Genomic DNA, 26,956 nt, shown 5'->3' with positions numbered 1-26,956 from the left:
AAAAGAGTGTTTCCAAACTGCTCTTACAAAAGGAAAGTTCAAGTCTGTGAGCTGAACGAACTCATCACCAAGAAGTTTCTGAGAATGCGTCTGTCTAGTTTTTATGTGTAGAAATTTCGTTTGCCAGCATAGGCCTCAAATCGCTCCAAACATCCACTAGCAAATTCTACAAAAGGAGTTTTTCAAAAGTGCGCTATCAAAAGAAAGAGTCCACTATGTGAGTTGAATGCATAAAGCACACGGAAGTTTCTGAGAATGCTTCTGTCTAGTTTTTAGGTGAAGATATTTCATTTCCCAGCATAGGCCACAAAGCGCTCCAAGTAGCCACTTGCAGATTCTACAAAAAGAGTGTTTCCAAACTGCTCTTTCAAAAGGAAGGTTCAAGTCTGTGAGTTGAGTGCCCTCATCACAAAGAAGTTTCTGAGAATGCTTCTGTCTAGTTTTTATATGAAGGTCTTTCCTCTTCCAACATAGTCCTCAAAGCGCTCCAAATAAACACTTGCAGATTCTACAAAAGGAGTGTTTCAAAACAGTTCTATCAAAAGGAACCTTCAAGTCTGTGAGTTGAATGCATTCATCACACAGAAGTTTCTGAGAATGCTTCTGTCTAGTTTTTAGGTGAAGATATTGCTTTTCCCAGCCTAGGCCTCAAAGCGCTCCAAGTATCCACTTGCAGATTCTACAAAAAGAGAGCTTCATAGCTGCTCTTTCAAAAGGAAGGTTCAAGTCTGTGTGTTGAATGCCCTCATCACAAAGAAGTTTCTGAGAATGCTTCTGTCTAGTTCTTACGTGAAGATACTTCCTTTTCCAGCTAAGCTTCAAAGCGCTCCAAATAAACACTTGCAAATTCTACTAAAGGAGTGTTTCAAAACAGTTCTTTCAAAAGGAAAGTTCAAGTCTGTGAGTTGAATGCACTCAACGAACAGAAGTTTCTTAGAGTGCTTCTGTATAGTTTTCATGTGAAGATATTTCCTTTTCCAGCATAGGCCTCAAAGCGCTCCAAATATCCACTTGCCGATTCTACAAAAACAGTGTTTCAAAACTGTTCTATCAAAAGGAAGGTTCAACGCTATGAGTAGAATGCACTCATCACAATGGAGTTGCTGAGAATGCTTCTCTCTAGTTTTTATGTGAAGATATTTCCTTTTCTAGCATAGGCCTCAAAGCGCTCCAAATAGCCACTTGCAGATTCTACAAAAAGAGGGTTTCAAATCTCTTCTATCAAAAGAAAGGTTCAACTCTGTGAGTTGAATGCACTCATCAGAAAGAAGTTTCTGAGAATGATTCTATCTAGTTTTCATCTGCATGTATTTCCTTTTCCACTAGATGCCGCAATCGCACCAAATATCCACTTGCGGTTTCCACAAAAAGAGTGCTGCAGAACTGCTCCATGAAAAGGAATGTTCAACTCTGTGAGTTCAATCCCCTGATGACATAGAAGTTTCTGAAAATGCTTCTGTCTAGTTGGTATAGTAAGATATTTCCTTTTCCAGCATAAGCCTCAAAGAGCTCCAAATATCCACTTGCGGATTCTGCAAAAACAGTGTTTCAAAACTGGTCGATCAAAAGGAACGTTCAACTCTGTGAGTTGAATGCACTCATCACACAGAAGTTTCTGAGAATGCTTCCGTCTAGTTCTTACCTGAAGATATTTCCTTTTCCAGCTTAGGCCTCAAAGCGCTCCAAATAAACACTTGCAGATTCTACAAAAGGAGTGTTTCAAAACTGCTCTATCAAAAGGAAGGTTCAAGTCTGTGAGTTGAATGCACTCATCACAAAGAGGTTTCTGAGAATGCTGCTGTCTAGTTTTTATGTGAAGATATTTCCTTTTCCTCGCATAGACCTCAAATCGCTCCAGATATCCACTTGCAGATTTTACAGAAAGGGTGTTTCCAGACTGCTCTATCTAAAGGCACGTTCAACTCTGTGAGTTGAATGCACGCATTGCGAAGAACTTTCTGAGAATGCTTCTCTCTAGCTTTTAGGTGAAGATATTCCATTTCACAGCATAGGCCTCAAAGTGCTCCAAATAACCACTTGCAGATTTTACAAAAAGAATGTTTCAAAACTGCTCTTTCTAGAGGAAGGTTCAAGTCTGTGAGTTGAATGCACTCAACACAAAGAAGTTTCTGAGAATGCTTCCGTCCAGTTTTCATGTGAAGATATTTCCTTTTCCAGCATAGGCCCCAAACCGCTCCAAATAATCACTTGCAGAGTCTACAAAAAGAGTGTTTCCAAACTTCTCTATCAACTGGTAGGTACAACTCCGTGAGTTGAATGCCCTCATCACGAAGAAGTTTCTGAGAATGCTTCCCTCTTGTTTTGATGGGAAGATATTTCCTTTTCCAACATAGGCCTCAAGGAGCTCCGAATAAACACTTGCAGATTCTACAAACTTAGTGTTTCAAAACTGTTCTATCAAAAGGAACGTTCAAGTCTGGGAGTTGAATGAACTCATCACAAAGAAGTTTCTCAGAATGCTTCTGTCTAGTTTTTAGGTGAAGATATTTCATTTCCCAGCATAGGCCTGAAAGCGCTCCAAATATCCACTTGCAGATTCTACAAAAAGAGTGTTTCCAAACTGCTCTTACAAAAGGAAAGTTCAAGTCTGTGAGCTGAACGAACTCATCACAAAGAAGTTTCTGAGAATGCGTCTGTCTAGTTTTTATGTGTAGAAATTTCGTTTGCCAGCATAGGCCTCAAATCGCTCCAAACATCCACTAGCAAATTCTACAAAAGGAGTGTTTCAAAAGTGCGCTATCAAAAGAAAGAGTCCACTATGTGAGTTGAATGCATAAAGCACACGGAAGTTTCTGAGAATGCTTCTGTCTAGTTTTTAGGTGAAGATATTTCATTTCCCAGCATAGGCCACAAAGCGCTCCAAGTAGCCACTTGCAGATTCTACAAAAAGAGTGTTTCCAAACTGCTCTTTCAAAAGGAAGGTTCAAGTCTGTGAGTTGAGTGCCCTCATCACAAAGAAGTTTCTGAGAATGCTTCTGTCTAGTTTTTATATGAAGGTCTTTCCTTTTCCAACATAGTCCTCAAAGCGCTCCAAATAAACACTTGCAGATTCTACAAAAGGAGTGTTTCAAAACAGTTCTATCAAAAGGAACGTTCAAGTCTGTGAGTAGAATGCATTCATCACACAGAAGTTTCTGAGAATGCTTCTGTCTAGTTTTTAGGTGAAGATATTGCTTTTCCCAGCCTAGGCCTCAAAGCGCTCCAAGTATCCACTTGCAGATTCTACAAAAAGAGAGCTTCATAGCTGCTCTTTCAAAAGGAAGGTTCAAGTCTGTGTGTTGAATGCACTCATCACAAAGAAGTTTCTGAGAATGCTTCTGTCTAGTTCTTACGTGAAGATATTTCCTTTTCCAGCTAAGCTTCAAAGCGCTCCAAATAAGCACTTGCAAATTCTACTAAAGGAGTGTTTCAAAACAGTTCTTTCAAAAGGAACGTTCAAGTCTGTGAGTTGAATGCACTCAACGAACAGAAGTTTCTTAGAGTGCTTCTGTATAGTTTTCATGTGAAGATATTTCCTTTTCCAGCATAGGCCTCAAAGCGCTCCAAATATCCACTTGCCGATTCTACAAAAACAGTGTTTCAAAACTGTTCTATCAAAAGGAAGGTTAAACGCTATGAGTAGAATGCACTCATCACAATGGAGTTGCTGAGAATGCTTCTCTCTAGTTTTTATGTGAAGATATTTCCTTTTCTAGCATAGGCCTCAAAGCGCTCCAAATAGCCACTTGCAGATTCTACAAAAAGAGGGTTTCAAATCTCTTCTATCAAAAGAAAGGTTCAACTCTGTGAGTTGAATGCACTCATCAGAAAGAAGTTTCTGAGAATGATTCTATCTAGTTTTCATCTGCATGTATTTCCTTTTCCACTAGATGCCGCAATCGCACCAAATATCCACTTGCGGTTTCCACAAAAAGAGTGCTGCAGAACTGCTCCATGAAAAGGAATGTTCAACTCTGTGAGTTCAATCCCCTGATGACATAGAAGTTTCTGAAAATGCTTCTGTCTAGTTGGTATAGTAAGATATTTCCTTTTCCAGCATAAGCCTCAAAGAGCTCCAAATATCCACTTGCGGATTCTGCAAAAACAGTGTTTCAAAACTGGTCGATCAAAAGGAACGTTCAACTCTGTGAGTTGAATGCACTCATCACACAGAAGTTTCTGAGAATGCTTCCGTCTAGTTCTTACGTGAAGATATTTCCTTTTCCAGCTTAGGCCTCAAAGCGCTCCAAATAAACACTTGCAGATTCTACAAAAGGAGTGTTTCAAAACTGCTCTATCAAAAGGAAGGTTCAAGTCTGTGAGTTGAATGCACTCATCACAAAGAGGTTTCTGAGAATGCTGCTGTCTAGTTTTTATGTGAAGATATTTCCTTTTCCTCGCATAGACCTCAAATCGCTCCAGATATCCACTTGCAGATTTTACAGAAAGGGTGTTTCCAGACTGCTCTATCTAAAGGCACGTTCAACTCTGTGAGTTGAATGCACGCATTGCGAAGAACTTTCTGAGAATGCTTCTCTCTAGCTTTTAGGTGAAGATATTCCATTTCACAGCATAGGCCTCAAAGTGCTCCAAATAACCACTTGCAGATTTTACAAAAAGAATGTTTCAAAACTGCTCTTTCTAGAGGAAGGTTCAAGTCTGTGAGTTGAATGCACTCAACACAAAGAAGTTTCTGAGAATGCTTCCGTCCAGTTTTCATGTGAAGATATTTCCTTTTCCAGCATAGGCCCCAAACCGCTCCAAATAATCACTTGCAGAGTCTACAAAAAGAGTGTTTCCAAACTTCTCTATCAACTGGTAGGTACAACTCCGTGAGTTGAATGCCCTCATCACGAAGAAGTTTCTGAGAATGCTTCCCTCTTGTTTTGATGGGAAGATATTTCCTTTTCCAACATAGGCCTCAAGGAGCTCCGAATAAACACTTGCAGATTCTACAAACTTAGTGTTTCAAAACTGTTCTATCAAAAGGAACGTTCAAGTCTGGGAGTTGAATGAACTCATCACAAAGAAGTTTCTCAGAATGCTTCTGTCTAGTTTTTAGGTGAAGATATTTCATTTCCCAGCATAGGCCTGAAAGCGCTCCAAATATCCACTTGCAGATTCTACAAAAAGAGTGTTTCCAAACTGCTCTTACAAAAGGAAAGTTCAAGTCTGTGAGCTGAACGAACTCATCACAAAGAAGTTTCTGAGAATGCGTCTGTCTAGTTTTTATGTGTAGAAATTTCGTTTGCCAGCATAGGCCTCAAATCGCTCCAAACATCCACTAGCAAATTCTACAAAAGGAGTGTTTCAAAAGTGCGCTATCAAAAGAAAGAGTCCACTATGTGAGTTGAATGCATAAAGCACACGGAAGTTTCTGAGAATGCTTCTGTCTAGTTTTTAGGTGAAGATATTTCATTTCCCAGCATAGGCCACAAAGCGCTCCAAGTAGCCACTTGCAGATTCTACAAAAAGAGTGTTTCCAAACTGCTCTTTCAAAAGGAAGGTTCAAGTCTGTGAGTTGAGTGCCCTCATCACAAAGAAGTTTCTGAGAATGCTTCTGTCTAGTTTTTATATGAAGGTCTTTCCTTTTCCAACATAGTCCTCAAAGCGCTCCAAATAAACACTTGCAGATTCTACAAAAGGAGTGTTTCAAAACAGTTCTATCAAAAGGAACGTTCAAGTCTGTGAGTAGAATGCATTCATCACACAGAAGTTTCTGAGAATGCTTCTGTCTAGTTTTTAGGTGAAGATATTGCTTTTCCCAGCCTAGGCCTCAAAGCGCTCCAAGTATCCACTTGCAGATTCTACAAAAAGAGAGCTTCATAGCTGCTCTTTCAAAAGGAAGGTTCAAGTCTGTGTGTTGAATGCACTCATCACAAAGAAGTTTCTGAGAATGCTTCTGTCTAGTTCTTACGTGAAGATATTTCCTTTTCCAGCTAAGCTTCAAAGCGCTCCAAATAAGCACTTGCAAATTCTACTAAAGGAGTGTTTCAAAACAGTTCTTTCAAAAGGAACGTTCAAGTCTGTGAGTTGAATGCACTCAACGAACAGAAGTTTCTTAGAGTGCTTCTGTATATTTTTCATGTGAAGATATTTCCTTTTCCAGCTTAGGCCTCAAAGCGCTCCAAATAAACACTTGGAAATTCTACTAAAGGAGTGTTTCAAAACAGTTCTTTCAAAAGGAACGTTCAAGTCTGTGAGTTGAATGCACTCAACGAACAGAAGTTTCTTAGAGTGCTTCTGTATAGTTTTCATGTGAAGATATTTCCTTTTCCAGCATAGGCCTCAAAGCGCTCCAAATATCCACTTGCCGATTCTACAAAAACAGTGTTTCAAAACTGTTCTATCAAAAGGAAGGTTCAACGCTATGAGTAGAATGCACTCATCACAATGGAGTTGCTGAGAATGCTTCTCTCTAGTTTTTATGTGAAGATATTTCCTTTTCTAGCATAGGCCTCAAAGCGCTCCAAATAGCCACTTGCAGATTCTACAAAAAGAGGGTTTCAAATCTCTTCTATCAAAAGAAAGGTTCAACTCTGTGAGTTGAATGCACTCATCAGAAAGAAGTTTCTGAGAATGATTCTATCTAGTTTTCATCTGCATGTATTTCCTTTTACACTAGATGCCGCAATCGCACCAAATATCCACTTGCGGTTTCCACAAAAAGAGTGCTGCAGAACTGCTCCATGAAAAGGAATGTTCAACTCTGTGAGTTCAATCCCCTGATGACATAGAAGTTTCTGAAAATGCTTCTGTCTAGTTGGTATAGTAAGATATTTCCTTTTCCAGCATAAGCCTCAAAGAGCTCCAAATATCCACTTGCGGATTCTGCAAAAACAGTGTTTCAAAACTGGTCGATCAAAAGGAACGTTCAACTCTGTGAGTTGAATGCACTCATCACACAGAAGTTTCTGAGAATGCTTCCGTCTAGTTCTTACGTGAAGATATTTCCTTTTCCAGCTTAGGCCTCAAAGCGCTCCAAATAAACACTTGCAGATTCTACAAAAGGAATGTTACAAAACTGCTCTATCAAAAGGAAGGTTCAAGTCTGTGAGTTGAATGCACTCATCACAAAGAGGTTTCTGAGAATGCTGCTGTCTAGTTTTTATGTGAAGATATTTCCTTTTCCTCGCATAGACCTCAAATCGCTCCAGATATCCACTTGCAGATTTTACAGAAAGGGTGTTTCCAGACTGCTCTATCTAAAGGCACGTTCAACTCTGTGAGTTGAATGCACGCATTGCGAAGAACTTTCTGAGAATGCTTCTCTCTAGCTTTTAGGTGAAGATATTCCATTTCACAGCATAGGCCTCAAAGTGCTCCAAATAACCACTTGCAGATTTTACAAAAAGAATGTTTCAAAACTGCTCTTTCTAGACGAAGGTTCAAGTCTGTGAGTTGAATGCACTCAACACAAAGAAGTTTCTGAGAATGCTTCCGTCCAGTTTTCATGTGAAGATATTTCCTTTTCCAGCATAGGCCCCAAACCGCTCCAAATAATCACTTGCAGAGTCTACAAAAAGAGTGTTCCAAACTTCTCTATCAACTGGTAGGTACAACTCCGTGAGTTGAATGCCCTCATCACGAAGAAGTTTCTGAGAATGCTTCCCTCTTGTTTTGATGGGAAGATATTTCCTTTTCCAACATAGGCCTCAAGGAGCTCCGAATAAACACTTGCAGATTCTACAAACTTAGTGTTTCAAAACTGTTCTATCAAAAGGAACGTTCAAGTCTGGGAGTTGAATGAACTCATCACAAAGAAGTTTCTCAGAATGCTTCTGTCTAGTTTTTAGGTGAAGATATTTCATTTCCCAGCATAGGCCTGAAAGCGCTCCAAATATCCACTTGTAGATTCTACAAAAAGAGTGTTTCCAAACTGCTCTTACAAAAGGAAAGTTCAAGTCTGTGAGCTGAACGAACTCATCACCAAGAAGTTTCTGAGAATGCGTCTGTCTAGTTTTTATGTGTAGAAATTTCGTTTGCCAGCATAGGCCTCAAATCGCTCCAAACATCCACTAGCAAATTCTACAAAAGGAGTGTTTCAAAAGTGCGCTATCAAAAGAAAGAGTCCACTATGTGAGTTGAATGCATAAAGCACACGGAAGTTTCTGAGAATGCTTCTGTCTAGTTTTTAGGTGAAGATATTTCATTTCCCAGCATAGGCCACAAAGCGCTCCAAGTAGCCACTTGCAGATTCTACAAAAAGAGTGTTTCCAAACTGCTCTTTCAAAAGGAAGGTTCAAGTCCGTGAGTTGAGTGCCCTCATCACAAAGAAGTTTCTGAGAATGCTTCTGTCTAGTTTTTATATGAAGGTCTTTCCTTTTCCAACATAGTCCTCAAAGCGCTCCAAATAAACACTTGCAGATTCTACAAAAGGAGTGTTTCAAAACAGTTCTATCAAAAGGAACCTTCAAGTCTGTGAGTTGAATGCATTCATCACACAGAAGTTTCTGAGAATGCTTCTGTCTAGTTTTTAGGTGAAGATATTGCTTTTCCCAGCCTAGGCCTCAAAGCGCTCCAAGTATCCACTTGCAGATTCTACAAAAAGAGAGCTTCATAGCTGCTCTTTCAAATGGAAGGTTCAAGTCTGTGTGTTGAATGCACTCATCACAAAGAAGTTTCTGAGAATGCTTCTGTCTAGTTCTTACGTGAAGATATTTCCTTTTCCAGCTAAGCTTCAAAGCGCTCCAAATAAGCACTTGCAAATTCTACTAAAGGAGTGTTTCAAAACAGTTCTTTCAAAAGGAACGTTCAAGTCTGTGAGTTGAATGCACTCAACGAACAGAAGTTTCTTAGAGTGCTTCTGTATAGTTTTCATGTGAAGATATTTCCTTTTCCAGCATAGGCCTCAAAGCGCTCCAAATATCCACTTGCCGATTCTACAAAAACAGTGTTTCAAAACTGTTCTATCAAAAGGAAGGTTCAACGCTATGAGTAGAATGCACTCATCACAATGGAGTTGCTGAGAATGCTTCTCTCTAGTTTTTATGTGAAGATATTTCCTTTTCTAGCATAGGCCTCAAAGCGCTCCAAATAGCCACTTGCAGATTCTACAAAAAGAGGGTTTCAAATCTCTTCTATCAAAAGAAAGGTTCAACTCTGTGAGTTGAATGCACTCATCAGAAAGAAGTTTCTGAGAATGATTCTATCTAGTTTTCATCTGCATGTATTTCCTTTTCCACTAGATGCCGCAATCGCACCAAATATCCACTTGCAGTTTCCACAAAAAGAGTGCTGCAGAACTGCTCCATGAAAAGGAATGTTCAACTCTGTGAGTTCAATCCCCTGATGACATAGAAGTTTCTGAAAATGCTTCTGTCTAGTTGGTATAGGAAGATATTTCCTTTTCCAGCATAAGCCTCAAAGAGCTCCAAATATCCACTTGCGGATTCTGCAAAAACAGTGTTTCAAAACTGGTCGATCAAAAGGAACGTTCAACTCTGTGAGTTGAATGCACTCATCACACAGAAGTTTCTGAGAATGCTTCCGTCTAGTTCTTACGTGAAGACATTTCCTTTTCCAGCTTAGGCCTCAAAGCGCTCCAAATAAACACTTGCAGATTCTACAAAAGGAGTGTTTCAAAACTGCTCTATCAAAAGGAAGGTTCAAGTCTGTGAGTTGAATGCACTCATCACAAAGAGGTTTCTGAGAATGCTGCTGTCTAGTTTTTATGTGAAGATATTTCCTTTTCCTCGCATAGACCTCAAATCGCTCCAGATATCCACTTGCAGATTTTACAGAAAGGGTGTTTCCAGACTGCTCTATCTAAAGGCACGTTCAACTCTGTGAGTTGAATGCACGCATTGCGAAGAACTTTCTGACAATGCTTCTCTCTAGCTTTTAGGTGAAGATATTCCATTTCACAGCATAGACCTCAAAGTGCTCCAAATAACCACTTGCAGATTTTACGAAAAGAATGTTTCAAAACTGCTCTTTCTAGAGGAAGGTTCAAGTCTGTGAGTTGAATGCACTCAACACAAAGAAGTTTCTGAGAATGCTTCTGTCCAGTTTTCATGTGAAGATATTTCCTTTTCCAGCATAGGCCCCAAACCGCTCCAAATAATCACTTGCAGAGTCTACAAAAAGAGTGTTTCCAAACTTCTCTATCAACTGGTAGGTACAACTCCGTGAGTTGAATGCCCTCATCACGAAGAAGTTTCTGAGAATGCTTCCCTCTTGTTTTGATGGGAAGATATTTCCTTTTCCAACATAGGCCTCAAGGAGCTCCGAATAAACACTTGCAGATTCTACAAACTTAGTGTTTCAAAACTGTTCTATCAAAAGGAACGTTCAAGTCTGGGAGTTGAATGAACTCATCACAAAGAAGTTTCTCAGAATGCTTCTGTCTAGTTTTTAGGTGAAGATATTTCATTTCCCAGCATAGGCCTGAAAGCGCTCCAAATATCCACTTGCAGATTCTACAAAAACAGTGTTTCCAAACTGCTCTTACAAAAGGAAAGTTCAAGTCTGTGAGCTGAACGAACTCATCACAAAGAAGTTTCTGAGAATGCGTCTGTCTAGTTTTTATGTGTAGAAATTTCGTTTGCCAGCATAGGCCTCAAATCGCTCCAAACATCCACTAGCAAATTCTACAAAAGGAGTGTTTCAAAAGTGCGCTATCAAAAGAAAGAGTCCACTATGTGAGTTGAATGCATAAAGCACACGGAAGCTTCTGAGAATGCTTCTGTCTAGTTTTTAGGTGAAGATATTTCATTTCCCAGCATAGGCCACAAAGCGCTCCAAGTAGCCACTTGCAGATTCTACAAAAAGAGTGTTTCCAAACTGCTCTTTCAAAAGGAAGGTTCAAGTCTGTGAGTTGAGTGCCCTCATCACAAAGAAGTTTCTGAGAATGCTTCTGTCTAGTTTTTATATGAAGGTCTTTCCTTTTCCAACATAGTCCTCAAAGCGCTCCAAATAAACACTTGCAGATTCTACAAAAGGAGTGTTTCAAAACAGTTCTATCAAAAGGAACGTTCAAGTCTGTGAGTAGAATGCATTCATCACACAGAAGTTTCTGAGAATGCTTCTGTCTAGTTTTTAGGTGAAGATATTGCTTTTCCCAGCCTAGGCCTCAAAGCGCTCCAAGTATCCACTTGCAGATTCTACAAAAAGAGAGCTTCATAGCTGCTCTTTCAAAAGGAAGGTTCAAGTCTGTGTGTTGAATGCACTCATCACAAAGAAGTTTCTGAGAATGCTTCTGTCTAGTTCTTACGTGAAGATATTTCCTTTTCCAGCTAAGCTTCAAAGCGCTCCAAATAAACACTTGCAAATTCTACTAAAGGAGTGTTTCAAAACAGTTCTTTCAAAAGGAACGTTCAAGTCTGTGAGTTGAATGCACTCAACGAACAGAAGTTTCTTAGAGTGCTTCTGTATAGTTTTCATGTGAAGATATTTCCTTTTCCAGCATAGGCCTCAAAGCGCTCCAAATATCCACTTGCCGATTCTACAAAAACAGTGTTTCAAAACTGTTCTATCAAAAGGAAGGTTCAGCGCTATGAGTAGAATGCACTCATCACAATGGAGTTGCTGAGAATGCTTCTCTCTAGTTTTTATGTGAAGATATTTCCTTTTCTAGCATAGGCCTCAAAGCGCTCCAAATAGCCACTTGCAGATTCTACAAAAAGAGGGTTTCAAATCTCTTCTATCAAAAGAAAGGTTCAACTCTGTGAGTTGAATGCACTCATCAGAAAGAAGTTTCTGAGAATGATTCTATCTAGTTTTCATCTGCATGTATTTCCCTTTCCACTACATGCCGCAATCGCACCAAATATCCACTTGCAGTTTCCACAAAAAGAGTGCTGCAGAACTGCTCCATGAAAAGGAATGTTCAACTCTGTGAGTTCAATCCCCTGATGACATAGAAGTTTCTGAAAATGCTTCTGTCTAGTTGGTATAGGAAGATATTTCCTTTTCCAGCATAAGCCTCAAAGAGCTCCAAATATCCACTTGCGGATTCTGCAAAAACAGTGTTTCAAAACTGGTCGATCAAAAGGAACGTTCAACTCTGTGAGTTGAATGCACTCATCACACAGAAGTTTCTGAGAATGCTTCCGTCTAGTTCTTACGTGAAGATATTTCCTTTTCCAGCTTAGGCCTCAAAGCGCTCCAAATAAACACTTGCAGATTCTACAAAAGGAGTGTTTCAAAACTGCTCTATCAAAAGGAAGGTTCAAGTCTGTGAGTTGAATGCACTCATCACAAAGAGGTTTCTGAGAATGCTGCTGTCTAGTTTTTATGTGAAGATATTTCCTTTTCCTCGCATAGACCTCAAATCGCTCCAGATATCCACTTGCAGATTTTACAGAAAGGGTGTTTCCAGACTGCTCTATCTAAAGGCACGTTCAACTCTGTGAGTTGAATGCACGCATTGCGAAGAACTTTCTGACAATGCTTCTCTCTAGCTTTTAGGTGAAGATATTCCATTTCACAGCATAGACCTCAAAGTGCTCCAAATAACCACTTGCAGATTTTACGAAAAGAATGTTTCAAAACTGCTCTTTCTAGAGGAAGGTTCAAGTCTGTGAGTTGAATGCACTCAACACAAAGAAGTTTCTGAGAATGCTTCTGTCCAGTTTTCATGTGAAGATATTTCCTTTTCCAGCATAGGCCCCAAACCGCTCCAAATAATCACTTGCAGAGTCTACAAAAAGAGTGTTTCCAAACTTCTCTATCAACTGGTAGGTACAACTCCGTGAGTTGAATGCCCTCATCACGAAGAAGTTTCTGAGAATGCTTCCCTCTTGTTTTGATGGGAAGATATTTCCTTTTCCAACATAGGCCTCAAGGTGCTCCGAATAAACACTTGCAGATTCTACAAACTTAGTGTTTCAAAACTGTTCTATCAAAAGGAACGTTCAAGTCTGGGAGTTGAATGAACTCATCACAAAGAAGTTTCTCAGAATGCTTCTGTCTAGTTTTTAGGTGAAGATATTTCATTTCCCAGCATAGGCCCGAAAGCGCTCCAAATATCCACTTGCAGATTCTACAAAAAGAGTGTTTCCAAACTGCTCTTACAAAAGGAAAGTTCAAGTCTGTGAGCTGAACGAACTCATCACCAAGAAGTTTCTGAGAATGCGTCTGTCTAGTTTTTATGTGTAGAAATTTCGTTTGCCAGCATAGGCCTCAAATCGCTCCAAACATCCACTAGCAAATTCTACAAAAGGAGTGTTTCAAAAGTGCGCTATCAAAAGAAAGAGTCCACTATGTGAGTTGAATGCATAAAGCACACGGAAGTTTCTGAGAATGCTTCTGTCTAGTTTTTAGGTGAAGATATTTCATTTCCCAGCATAGGCCACAAAGCGCTCCAAATAGCCACTTGCAGATTCTACAAAAAGAGTGTTTCCAAACTGCTCTTTCAAAAGGAAGGTTCAAGTCTGTGAGTTGAGTGCCCTCATCACAAAGAAGTTTCTGAGAATGCTTCTGTGTAGTTTTTATATGAAGGTCTTTCCTTTTCCAACATAGTCCTCAAAGCGCTCCAAATAAACACTTGCAGATTCTACAAAAGGAGTGTTTCAAAACAGTTCTATCAAAAGGAACGTTCAAGTCTGTGGGTTGAATGCATTCATCACACAGAAGTTTCTGAGAATGCTTCTGTCTAGTTTTTAGGTGAAGATATTGCTTTTCCCAGCCTAGGCCTCAAAGCGCTCCAAGTATCCACTTGCAGATTCTACAAAAAGAGAGCTTCATAGCTGCTCTTTCAAAAGGAAGGTTCAAGTCTGTGTGTTGAATGCACTCATCACAAAGAAGTTTCTGAGAATGCTTCTGTCTAGTTCTTACGTGAAGATATTTCCTTTTCCAGCTAAGCTTCAAAGCGCTCCAAATAAACACTTGCAAATTCTACTAAAGGAGTGTTTCAAAACAGTTCTTTCAAAAGGAACGTTCAAGTCTGTGAGTTGAATGCACTCAACGAACAGAAGTTTCTTAGAGTGCTTCTGTATAGTTTTCATGTGAAGATATTTCCTTTTCCAGCATAGGCCTCAAAGCGCTCCAAATATCCACTTGCCGATTCTACAAAAACAGTGTTTCAAAACTGTTCTATCAAAAGGAAGGTTCAACGCTATGAGTAGAATGCACTCATCACAATGGAGTTGCTGAGAATGCTTCTCTCTAGTTTTTATGTGAAGATATTTCCTTTTCTAGCATAGGCCTCAAAGCGCTCCAAATAGCCACTTGCAGATTCTACAAAAAGAGGGTTTCAAATCTCTTCTATCAAAAGAAAGGTTCAACTCTGTGAGTTGAATGCACTCATCAGAAAGAAGTTTCTGAGAATGATTCTATCTAGTTTTCATCTGCATGTATTTCCTTTTCCACTAGATGCCGCAATCGCACCAAATATCCACTTGCAGTTTCCACAAAAAGAGTGCTGCAGAACTGCTCCATGAAAAGGAATGTTCAACTCTGTGAGTTCAATCCCCTGATGACATAGAAGTTTCTGAAAATGCTTCTGTCTAGTTGGTATAGGAAGATATTTCCTTTTCCAGCATAAGCCTCAAAGAGCTCCAAACATCCACTTGCGGATTCTGCAAAAACAGTGTTTCAAAACTGGTCGATCAAAAGGAACGTTCAACTCTGTGAGTTGAATGCACTCATCACACAGAAGTTTCTGAGAATGCTTCCGTCTAGTTCTTACGTGAAGACATTTCCTTTTCCAGCTTAGGCCTCAAAGCGCTCCAAATAAACACTTGCAGATTCTACAAAAGGAGTGTTTCAAAACTGCTCTATCAAAAGGAAGGTTCAAGTCTGTGAGTTGAATGCACTCATCACAAAGAGGTTTCTGAGAATGCTGCTGTCTAGTTTTTATGTGAAGATATTTCCTTTTCCTCGCATAGACCTCAAATCGCTCCAGATATCCACTTGCAGATTTTACAGAAAGGGTGTTTCCAGACTGCTCTATCTAAAGGCACGTTCAACTCTGTGAGTTGAATGCACGCATTGCGAAGAACTTTCTGACAATGCTTCTCTCTAGCTTTTAGGTGAAGATATTCCATTTCACAGCATAGACCTCAAAGTGCTCCAAATAACCACTTGCAGATTTTACGAAAAGAATGTTTCAAAACTGCTCTTTCTAGAGGAAGGTTCAAGTCTGTGAGTTGAATGCACTCAACACAAAGAAGTTTCTGAGAATGCTTCTGTCCAGTTTTCATGTGAAGATATTTCCTTTTCCAGCATAGGCCCCAAACCGCTCCAAATAATCACTTGCAGAGTCTACAAAAAGAGTGTTTCCAAACTTCTCTATCAACTGGTAGGTACAACTCCGTGAGTTGAATGCCCTCATCACGAAGAAGTTTCTGAGAATGCTTCCCTCTTGTTTTGATGGGAAGATATTTCCTTTTCCAACATAGGCCTCAAGGAGCTCCGAATAAACACTTGCAGATTCTACAAACTTAGTGTTTCAAAACTGTTCTATCAAAAGGAACGTTCAAGTCTGGGAGTTGAATGAACTCATCACAAAGAAGTTTCTCAGAATGCTTCTGTCTAGTTTTTAGGTGAAGATATTTCATTTCCCAGCATAGGCCTGAAAGCGCTCCAAATATCCACTTGCAGATTCTACAAAAACAGTGTTTCCAAACTGCTCTTACAAAAGGAAAGTTCAAGTCTGTGAGCTGAACGAACTCATCACAAAGAAGTTTCTGAGAATGCGTCTGTCTAGTTTTTATGTGTAGAAATTTCGTTTGCCAGCATAGGCCTCAAATCGCTCCAAACATCCACTAGCAAATTCTACAAAAGGAGTGTTTCAAAAGTGCGCTATCAAAAGAAAGAGTCCACTATGTGAGTTGAATGCATAAAGCACACGGAAGCTTCTGAGAATGCTTCTGTCTAGTTTTTAGGTGAAGATATTTCATTTCCCAGCATAGGCCACAAAGCGCTCCAAGTAGCCACTTGCAGATTCTACAAAAAGAGTGTTTCCAAACTGCTCTTTCAAAAGGAAGGTTCAAGTCTGTGAGTTGAGTGCCCTCATCACAAAGAAGTTTCTGAGAATGCTTCTGTCTAGTTTTTATATGAAGGTCTTTCCTTTTCCAACATAGTCCTCAAAGCGCTCCAAATAAACACTTGCAGATTCTACAAAAGGAGTGTTTCAAAACAGTTCTATCAAAAGGAACGTTCAAGTCTGTGAGTAGAATGCATTCATCACACAGAAGTTTCTGAGAATGCTTCTGTCTAGTTTTTAGGTGAAGATATTGCTTTTCCCAGCCTAGGCCTCAAAGCGCTCCAAGTATCCACTTGCAGATTCTACAAAAAGAGAGCTTCATAGCTGCTCTTTCAAAAGGAAGGTTCAAGTCTGTGTGTTGAATGCACTCATCACAAAGAAGTTTCTGAGAATGCTTCTGTCTAGTTCTTACGTGAAGATATTTCCTTTTCCAGCTAAGCTTCAAAGCGCTCCAAATAAACACTTGCAAATTCTACTAAAGGAGTGTTTCAAAACAGTTCTTTCAAAAGGAACGTTCAAGTCTGTGAGTTGAATGCACTCAACGAACAGAAGTTTCTTAGAGTGCTTCTGTATAGTTTTCATGTGAAGATATTTCCTTTTCCAGCATAGGCCTCAAAGCGCTCCAAATATCCACTTGCCGATTCTACAAAAACAGTGTTTCAAAACTGTTCTATCAAAAGGAAGGTTCAGCGCTATGAGTAGAATGCACTCATCACAATGGAGTTGCTGAGAATGCTTCTCTCTAGTTTTTATGTGAAGATATTTCCTTTTCTAGCATAGGCCTCAAAGCGCTCCAAATAGCCACTTGCAGATTCTACAAAAAGAGGGTTTCAAATCTCTTCTATCAAAAGAAAGGTTCAACTCTGTGAGTTGAATGCACTCATCAGAAAGAAGTTTCTGAGAATGATTCTATCTAGTTTTCATCTGCATGTATTTCCCTTTCCACTACATGCCGCAATCGCACCAAATATCCACTTGCAGTTTCCACAAAAAGAGTGCTGCAGAACTGCTCCATGAAAAGGAATGTTCAACTCTGTGAGTTCAATCCCCTGATGACATAGAAGTTTCTGAAAATGCTTCTGTCTAGTTGGTATAGGAAGATATTTCCTTTTCCAGCATAAGCCTCAAAGAGCTCCAAATATCCACTTGCGGATTCTGCAAAAACAGTGTTTCAAAACTGGTCGATCAAAAGGAACGTTCAACTCTGTGAGTTGAATGCACTCATCACACAGAAGTTTCTGAGAATGCTTCCGTCTAGTTCTTACGTGAAGATATTTCCTTTTCCAGCTTAGGCCTCAAAGCGCTCCAAATAAACACTTGCAGATTCTACAAAAGGAGTGTTTCAAAACTGCTCTATCAAAAGGAAGGTTCAAGTCTGTGAGTTGAATGCACTCATCACAAAGAGGTTTCTGAGAATGCTGCTGTCTAGTTTTTATGTGAAGATATTTCCTTTTCCTCGCATAGACCTCAAATCGCTCCAGATATCCACTTGCAGATTTTACAGAAAGGGTGTTTCCAGACTGCTCTATCTAAAGGCACGTTCAACTCTGTGAGTTGAATGCACGCATTGCGAAGAACTTTCTGACAATGCTTCTCTCTAGCTTTTAGGTGAAGATATTCCATTTCACAGCATAGACCTCAAAGTGCTCCAAATAACCACTTGCAGATTTTACGAAAAGAATGTTTCAAAACTGCTCTTTCTAGAGGAAGGTTCAAGTCTGTGAGTTGAATGCACTCAACACAAAGAAGTTTCTGAGAATGCTTCTGTCCAGTTTTCATGTGAAGATATTTCCTTTTCCAGCATAGGCCCCAAACCGCTCCAAATAATCACTTGCAGAGTCTACAAAAAGAGTGTTTCCAAACTTCTCTATCAACTGGTAGGTACAACTCCGTGAGTTGAATGCCCTCATCACGAAGAAGTTTCTGAGAATGCTTCCCTCTTGTTTTGATGGGAAGATATTTCCTTTTCCAACATAGGCCTCAAGGTGCTCCGAATAAACACTTGCAGATTCTACAAACTTAGTGTTTCAAAACTGTTCTATCAAAAGGAACGTTCAAGTCTGGGAGTTGAATGAACTCATCACAAAGAAGTTTCTCAGAATGCTTCTGTCTAGTTTTTAGGTGAAGATATTTCATTTCCCAGCATAGGCCCGAAAGCGCTCCAAATATCCACTTGCAGATTCTACAAAAAGAGTGTTTCCAAACTGCTCTTACAAAAGGAAAGTTCAAGTCTGTGAGCTGAACGAACTCATCACCAAGAAGTTTCTGAGAATGCGTCTGTCTAGTTTTTATGTGTAGAAATTTCGTTTGCCAGCATAGGCCTCAAATCGCTCCAAACATCCACTAGCAAATTCTACAAAAGGAGTGTTTCAAAAGTGCGCTATCAAAAGAAAGAGTCCACTATGTGAGTTGAATGCATAAAGCACACGGAAGTTTCTGAGAATGCTTCTGTCTAGTTTTTAGGTGAAGATATTTCATTTCCCAGCATAGGCCACAAAGCGCTCCAAATAGCCACTTGCAGATTCTACAAAAAGAGTGTTTCCAAACTGCTCTTTCAAAAGGAAGGTTCAAGTCTGTGAGTTGAGTGCCCTCATCACAAAGAAGTTTCTGAGAATGCTTCTGTGTAGTTTTTATATGAAGGTCTTTCCTTTTCCAACATAGTCCTCAAAGCGCTCCAAATAAACACTTGCAGATTCTACAAAAGGAGTGTTTCAAAACAGTTCTATCAAAAGGAACGTTCAAGTCTGTGGGTTGAATGCATTCATCACACAGAAGTTTCTGAGAATGCTTCTGTCTAGTTTTTAGGTGAAGATATTGCTTTTCCCAGCCTAGGCCTCAAAGCGCTCCAAGTATCCACTTGCAGATTCTACAAAAAGAGAGCTTCATAGCTGCTCTTTCAAAAGGAAGGTTCAAGTCTGTGTGTTGAATGCACTCATCACAAAGAAGTTTCTGAGAATGCTTCTGTCTAGTTCTTACGTGAAGATATTTCCTTTTCCAGCTAAGCTTCAAAGCGCTCCAAATAAACACTTGCAAATTCTACTAAAGGAGTGTTTCAAAACAGTTCTTTCAAAAGGAACGTTCAAGTCTGTGAGTTGAATGCACTCAACGAACAGAAGTTTCTTAGAGTGCTTCTGTATAGTTTTCATGTGAAGATATTTCCTTTTCCAGCATAGGCCTCAAAGCGCTCCAAATATCCACTTGCCGATTCTACAAAAACAGTGTTTCAAAACTGTTCTATCAAAAGGAAGGTTCAACGCTATGAGTAGAATGCACTCATCACAATGGAGTTGCTGAGAATGCTTCTCTCTAGTTTTTATGTGAAGATATTTCCTTTTCTAGCATAGGCCTCAAAGCGCTCCAAATAGCCACTTGCAGATTCTACAAAAAGAGGGTTTCAAATCTCTTCTATCAAAAGAAAGGTTCAACTCTGTGAGTTGAATGCACTCATCAGAAAGAAGTTTCTGAGAATGATTCTATCTAGTTTTCATCTGCATGTATTTCCTTTTCCACTAGATGCCGCAATCGCACCAAATATCCACTTGCAGTTTCCACAAAAAGAGTGCTGCAGAACTGCTCCATGAAAAGGAATGTTCAACTCTGTGAGTTCAATCCCCTGATGACATAGAAGTTTCTGAAAATGCTTCTGTCTAGTTGGTATAGGAAGATATTTCCTTTTCCAGCATAAGCCTCAAAGAGCTCCAAACATCCACTTGCGGATTCTGCAAAAACAGTGTTTCAAAACTGGTCGATCAAAAGGAACGTTCAACTCTGTGAGTTGAATGCACTCATCACACAGAAGTTTCTGAGAATGCTTCCGTCTAGTTCTTACGTGAAGATATTTCCTTTTCCAGCTTAGGCCTCAAAGCGCTCCAAATAAACACTTGCAGATTCTACAAAAGGAGTGTTTCAAAACTGCTCTATCAAAAGGAAGGTTCAAGTCTGTGAGTTGAATGCACTCATCACAAAGAGGTTTCTGAGAATGCTGCTGTCTAGTTTTTATGTGAAGATATTTCCTTTTCCTCGCATAGACCTCAAATCGCTCCAGATATCCACTTGCAGATTTTACAGAAAGGGTGTTTCCAGACTGCTCTATCTAAAGGCACGTTCAACTCTGTGAGTTGAATGCACGCATTGCGAAGAACTTTCTGAGAATGCTTCTCTCTAGCTTTTAGGTGAAGATATTCCATTTCACAGCATAGGCCTCAAAGTGCTCCAAATAACCACTTGCAGATTTTACAAAAAGAATGTTTCAAAACTGCTCTTTCTAGAGGAAGGTTCAAGTCTGTGAGTTGAATGCACTCAACACAAAGAAGTTTCTGAGAATGCTTCTGTCCAGTTTTCATGTGAAGATATTTCCTTTTCCAGCATAGGCCCCAAACCGCTCCAAATAATCACTTGCAGAGTCTACAAAAAGAGTGTTTCCAAACTTCTCTATCAACTGGTAGGTACAACTCCGTGAGTTGAATGCCCTCATCACGAAGAAGTTTCTGAGAATGCTTCCCTCTTGTTTTGATGGGAAGATATTTCCTTTTCCAACATAGGCCTCAAGGTGCTCCGAATAAACACTTGCAGATTCTACAAACTTAGTGTTTCAAAACTGTTCTATCAAAAGGAACGTTCAAGTCTGGGAGTTGAATGAACTCATCACAAAGAAGTTTCTCAGAATGCTTCTGTCTAGTTTTTAGGTGAAGATATTTCATTTCCCAGCATAGGCCCGAAAGCGCTCCAAATATCCACTTGCAGATTCTACAAAAAGAGTGTTTCCAAACTGCTCTCACAAAAGGAAAGTTCAAGTCTGTGAGCTGAACGAACTCATCACCAAGAAGTTTCTGAGAATGCGTCTGTCTAGTTTTTATGTGTAGAAATTTCGTTTGCCAGCATAGGCCTCAAATCGCTCCAAACATCCACTAGCAAATTCTACAAAAGGAGTGTTTCAAAAGTGCGCTATCAAAAGAAAGAGTCCACTATGTGAGTTGAATGCATAAAGCACACGGAAGTTTCTGAGAATGCTTCTGTCTAGTTTTTAGGTGAAGATATTTCATTTCCCAGCATAGGCCACAAAGCGCTCCAAATAGCCACTTGCAGATTCTACAAAAAGAGTGTTTCCAAACTGCTCTTTCAAAAGGAAGGTTCAAGTCTGTGAGTTGAGTGCCCTCATCACAAAGAAGTTTCTGAGAATGCTTCTGTCTAGTTTTTATATGAAGGTCTTTCCTTTTCCAACATAGTCCTCAAAGCGCTCCAAATAAACACTTGCAGATTCTACAAAAGGAGTGTTTCAAAACAGTTCTATCAAAAGGAACGTTCAAGTCTGTGGGTTGAATGCATTCATCACACAGAAGTTTCTGAGAATGCTTCTGTCTAGTTTTTAGGTGAAGATATTGCTTTTCCCAGCCTAGGCCTCAAAGCGCTCCAAGTATCCACTTGCAGATTCTACAAAAAGAGAGCTTCATAGCTGCTCTTTCAAAAGGAAGGTTCAAGTCTGTGTGTTGAATGCACTCATCACAAAGAAGTTTCTGAGAATGCTTCTGTCTAGTTCTTACGTGAAGATATTTCCTTTTCCAGCTAAGCTTCAAAGCGCTCCAAATAAACACTTGCAAATTCTACTAAAGGAGTGTTTCAAAACAGTTCTTTCAAAAGGAACGTTCAAGTCTGTGAGTTGAATGCACTCAACGAACAGAAGTTTCTTAGAGTGCTTCTGTATAGTTTTCATGTGAAGATATTTCCTTTTCCAGCATAGGCCTCAAAGCGCTCCAAATATCCACTTGCCGATTCTACAAAAACAGTGTTTCAAAACTGTTCTATCAAAAGGAAGGTTCAACGCTATGAGTAGAATGCACTCATCACAATGGAGTTGCTGAGAATGCTTCTCTCTAGTTTTTATGTGAAGATATTTCCTTTTCTAGCATAGGCCTCAAAGCGCTCCAAATAGCCACTTGCAGATTCTACAAAAAGAGGGTTTCAAATCTCTTCTATCAAAAGAAAGGTTCAACTCTGTGAGTTGAATGCACTCATCAGAAAGAAGTTTCTGAGAATGATTCTATCTAGTTTTCATCTGCATGTATTTCCTTTTCCACTAGATGCCGCAATCGCACCAAATATCCACTTGCAGTTTCCACAAAAAGAGTGCTGCAGAACTGCTCCATGAAAAGGAATGTTCAACTCTGTGAGTTCAATCCCCTGATGACATAGAAGTTTCTGAAAATGCTTCTGTCTAGTTGGTATAGGAAGATATTTCCTTTTCCAGCATAAGCCTCAAAGAGCTCCAAACATCCACTTGCGGATTCTGCAAAAACAGTGTTTCAAAACTGGTCGATCAAAAGGAACGTTCAACTCTGTGAGTTGAATGCACTCATCACACAGAAGTTTCTGAGAATGCTTCCGTCTAGTTCTTACGTGAAGATATTTCCTTTTCCAGCTTAGGCCTCAAAGCGCTCCAAATAAACACTTGCAGATTCTACAAAAGGAGTGTTTCAAAACTGCTCTATCAAAAGGAAGGTTCAAGTCTGTGAGTTGAATGCACTCATCACAAAGAGGTTTCTGAGAATGCTGCTGTCTAGTTTTTATGTGAAGATATTTCCTTTTCCTCGCATAGACCTCAAATCGCTCCAGATATCCACTTGCAGATTTTACAGAAAGGGTGTTTCCAGACTGCTCTATCTAAAGGCACGTTCAACTCTGTGAGTTGAATGCACGCATTGCGAAGAACTTTCTGAGAATGCTTCTCTCTAGCTTTTAGGTGAAGATATTCCATTTCACAGCATAGGCCTCAAAGTGCTCCAAATAACCACTTGCAGATTTTACAAAAAGAATGTTTCAAAACTGCTCTTTCTAGAGGAAGGTTCAAGTCTGTGAGTTGAATGCACTCAACACAAAGAAGTTTCTGAGAATGCTTCTGTCCAGTTTTCATGTGAAGATATTTCCTTTTCCAGCATAGGCCCCAAACCGCTCCAAATAATCACTTGCAGAGTCTACAAAAAGAGTGTTTCCAAACTTCTCTATCAACTGGTAGGTACAACTCCGTGAGTTGAATGCCCTCATCACGAAGAAGTTTCTGAGAATGCTTCCCTCTTGTTTTGATGGGAAGATATTTCCTTTTCCAACATAGGCCTCAAGGTGCTCCGAATAAACACTTGCAGATTCTACAAACTTAGTGTTTCAAAACTGTTCTATCAAAAGGAACGTTCAAGTCTGGGAGTTGAATGAACTCATCACAAAGAAGTTTCTCAGAATGCTTCTGTCTAGTTTTTAGGTGAAGATATTTCATTTCCCAGCATAGGCCCGAAAGCGCTCCAAATATCCACTTGCAGATTCTACAAAAAGAGTGTTTCCAAACTGCTCTCACAAAAGGAAAGTTCAAGTCTGTGAGCTGAACGAACTCATCACAAAGAAGTTTCTGAGAATGCGTCTGTCTAGTTTTTATGTGTAGAAATTTCGTTTGCCAGCATAGGCCTCAAATCGCTCCAAACATCCACTAGCAAATTCTACAAAAGGAGTGTTTCAAAAGTGCGCTATCAAAAGAAAGAGTCCACTATGTGAGTTGAATGCATAAAGCACACGGAAGTTTCTGAGAATGCTTCTGTCTAGTTTTTAGGTGAAGATATTTCATTTCCCAGCATAGGCCACAAAGCGCTCCAAATAGCCACTTGCAGATTCTACAAAAAGAGTGTTTCCAAACTGCTCTTTCAAAAGGAAGGTTCAAGTCTGTGAGTTGAGTGCCCTCATCACAAAGAAGTTTCTGAGAATGCTTCTGTCTAGTTTTTATATGAAGGTCTTTCCTTTTCCAACATAGTCCTCAAAGCGCTCCAAATAAACACTTGCAGATTCTACAAAAGGAGTGTTTCAAAACAGTTCTATCAAAAGGAACGTTCAAGTCTGTGGGTTGAATGCATTCATCACACAGAAGTTTCTGAGAATGCTTCTGTCTAGTTTTTAGGTGAAGATATTGCTTTTCCCAGCCTAGGCCTCAAAGCGCTCCATGTATCCACTTGCAGATTCTACAAAAAGAGAGCTTCATAGCTGCTCTTTCAAAAGGAAGGTTCAAGTCTGTGTGTTGAATGCACTCATCACAAAGAAGTTTCTGAGAATGCTTCTGTCTAGTTCTTACGTGAAGATATTTCCTTTTCCAGCTAAGCTTCAAAGCGCTCCAAATAAACACTTGCAAATTCTACTAAAGGAGTGTTTCAAAACAGTTCTTTCAAAAGGAACGTTCAAGTCTGTGAGTTGAATGCACTCAACGAACAGAAGTTTCTTAGAGTGCTTCTGTATAGTTTTCATGTGAAGATATTTCCTTTTCCAGCATAGGCCTCAAAGCGCTCCAAATATCCACTTGCCGATTCTACAAAAACAGTGTTTCAAAACTGTTCTATCAAAAGGAAGGTTCAACGCTATGAGTAGAATGCACTCATCACAATGGAGTTGCTGAGAATGCTTCTCTCTAGTTTTTATGTGAAGATATTTCCTTTTCTAGCATAGGCCTCAAAGCGCTCCAAATAGCCACTTGCAGATTCTACAAAAAGAGGGTTTCAAATCTCTTCTATCAAAAGAAAGGTTCAACTCTGTGAGTTGAATGCACTCATCAGAAAGAAGTTTCTGAGAATGATTCTATCTAGTTTTCATCTGCATGTATTTCCTTTTCCACTAGATGCCGCAATCGCACCAAATATCCACTTGCAGTTTCCACAAAAAGAGTGCTGCAGAACTGCTCCATGAAAAGGAATGTTCAACTCTGTGAGTTCAATCCCCTGATGACATAGAAGTTTCTGAAAATGCTTCTGTCTAGTTGGTATAGGAAGATATTTCCTTTTCCAGCATAAGCCTCAAAGAGCTCCAAATATCCACTTGCGGATTCTGCAAAAACAGTGTTTCAAAACTGGTCGATCAAAAGGAACGTTCAACTCTGTGAGTTGAATGCACTCATCACACAGAAGTTTCTGAGAATGCTTCCGTCTAGTTCTTACGTGAAGACATTTCCTTTTCCAGCTTAGGCCTCAAAGCGCTCCAAATAAACACTTGCAGATTCTACAAAAGGAGTGTTTCAAAACTGCTCTATCAAAAGGAAGGTTCAAGTCTGTGAGTTGAATGCACTCATCACAAAGAGGTTTCTGAGAATGCTGCTGTCTAGTTTTTATGTGAAGATATTTCCTTTTCCTCGCATAGACCTCAAATCGCTCCAGATATCCACTTGCAGATTTTACAGAAAGGGTGTTTCCAGACTGCTCTATCTAAAGGCACGTTCAACTCTGTGAGTTGAATGCACGCATTGCGAAGAACTTTCTGACAATGCTTCTCTCTAGCTTTTAGGTGAAGATATTCCATTTCACAGCATAGGCCTCAAAGTGCTCCAAATAACCACTTGCAGATTTTACAAAAAGAATGTTTCAAAACTGCTCTTTCTAGAGGAAGGTTCAAGTCTGTGAGTTGAATGCACTCAACACAAAGAAGTTTCTGAGAATGCTTCTGTCCAGTTTTCATGTGAAGATATTTCCTTTTCCAGCATAGGCCCCAAACCGCTCCAAATAATCACTTGCAGAGTCTACAAAAAGAGTGTTTCCAAACTTCTCTATCAACTGGTAGGTACAACTCCGTGAGTTGAATGCCCTCATCACGAAGAAGTTTCTGAGAATGCTTCCCTCTTGTTTTGATGGGAAGATATTTCCTTTTCCAACATAGGCCTCAAGGTGCTCCGAATAAACACTTGCAGATTCTACAAACTTAGTGTTTCAAAACTGTTCTATCAAAAGGAACGTTCAAGTCTGGGAGTTGAATGAACTCATCACAAAGAAGTTTCTCAGAATGCTTCTGTCTAGTTTTTAGGTGAAGATATTTCATTTCCCAGCATAGGCCTGAAAGCGCTCCAAATATCCACTTGCAGATTCTACAAAAAGAGTGTTTCCAAACTGCTCTTACAAAAGGAAAGTTCAAGTCTGTGAGCTGAACGAACTCATCACCAAGAAGTTTCTGAGAATGCGTCTGTCTAGTTTTTATGTGTAGAAATTTCGTTTGCCAGCATAGGCCTCAAATCGCTCCAAACATCCACTAGCAAATTCTACAAAAGGAGTGTTTCAAAAGTGCGCTATCAAAAGAAAGAGTCCACTATGTGAGTTGAATGCATAAAGCACACGGAAGTTTCTGAGAATGCTTCTGTCTAGTTTTTAGGTGAAGATATTTCATTTCCCAGCATAGGCCACAAACCGCTCCAAATAGCCACTTGCAGATTCTACAAAAAGAGTGTTTCCAAACTGCTCTTTCAAAAGGAAGGTTCAAGTCTGTGAGTTGAGTGCCCTCATCACAAAGAAGTTTCTGAGAATGCTTCTGTCTAGTTTTTATATGAAGGTCTTTCCTTTTCCAACATAGTCCTCAAAGCGCTCCAAATAAACACTTGCAGATTCTACAAAAGGAGTGTTTCAAAACAGTTCTATCAAAAGGAACGTTCAAGTCTGTGAGTTGAATGCATTCATCACACAGAAGTTTCTGAGAATGCTTCTGTCTAGTTTTTAGGTGAAGATATTGCTTTTCCCAGCCTAGGCCTCAAAGCGCTCCAAGTATCCACTTGCAGATTCTACAAAAAGAGAGCTTCATAGCTGCTCTTTCAAAAGGAAGGTTCAAGTCTGTGTGTTGAATGCACTCATCACAAAGAAGTTTCTGAGAATGCTTCTGTCTAGTTCTTACGTGAAGATATTTCCTTTTCCAGCTAAGCTTCAAAGCGCTCCAAATAAACACTTGCAAATTCTACTAAAGGAGTGTTTCAAAACAGTTCTTTCAAAAGGAACGTTCAAGTCTGTGAGTTGAATGCACTCAACGAACAGAAGTTTCTTAGAGTGCTTCTGTATAGTTTTCATGTGAAGATATTTCCTTTTCCAGCATAGGCCTCAAAGCGCTCCAAATATCCACTTGCCGATTCTACAAAAACAGTGTTTCAAAACTGTTCTATCAAAAGGAAGGTTCAACGCTATGAGTAGAATGCACTCATCACAATGGAGTTGCTGAGAATGCTTCTCTCTAGTTTTTATGTGAAGATATTTCCTT

The sequence above is a fragment of the Pongo abelii genome, chromosome 2, assembly GCF_028885655.2.
Source record: "Pongo abelii isolate AG06213 chromosome 2, NHGRI_mPonAbe1-v2.0_pri, whole genome shotgun sequence".
In the NCBI taxonomy this organism is placed as follows: domain Eukaryota; kingdom Metazoa; phylum Chordata; class Mammalia; order Primates; family Hominidae; genus Pongo; species Pongo abelii.
This window is presented reverse-complemented; position numbering follows the sequence as displayed.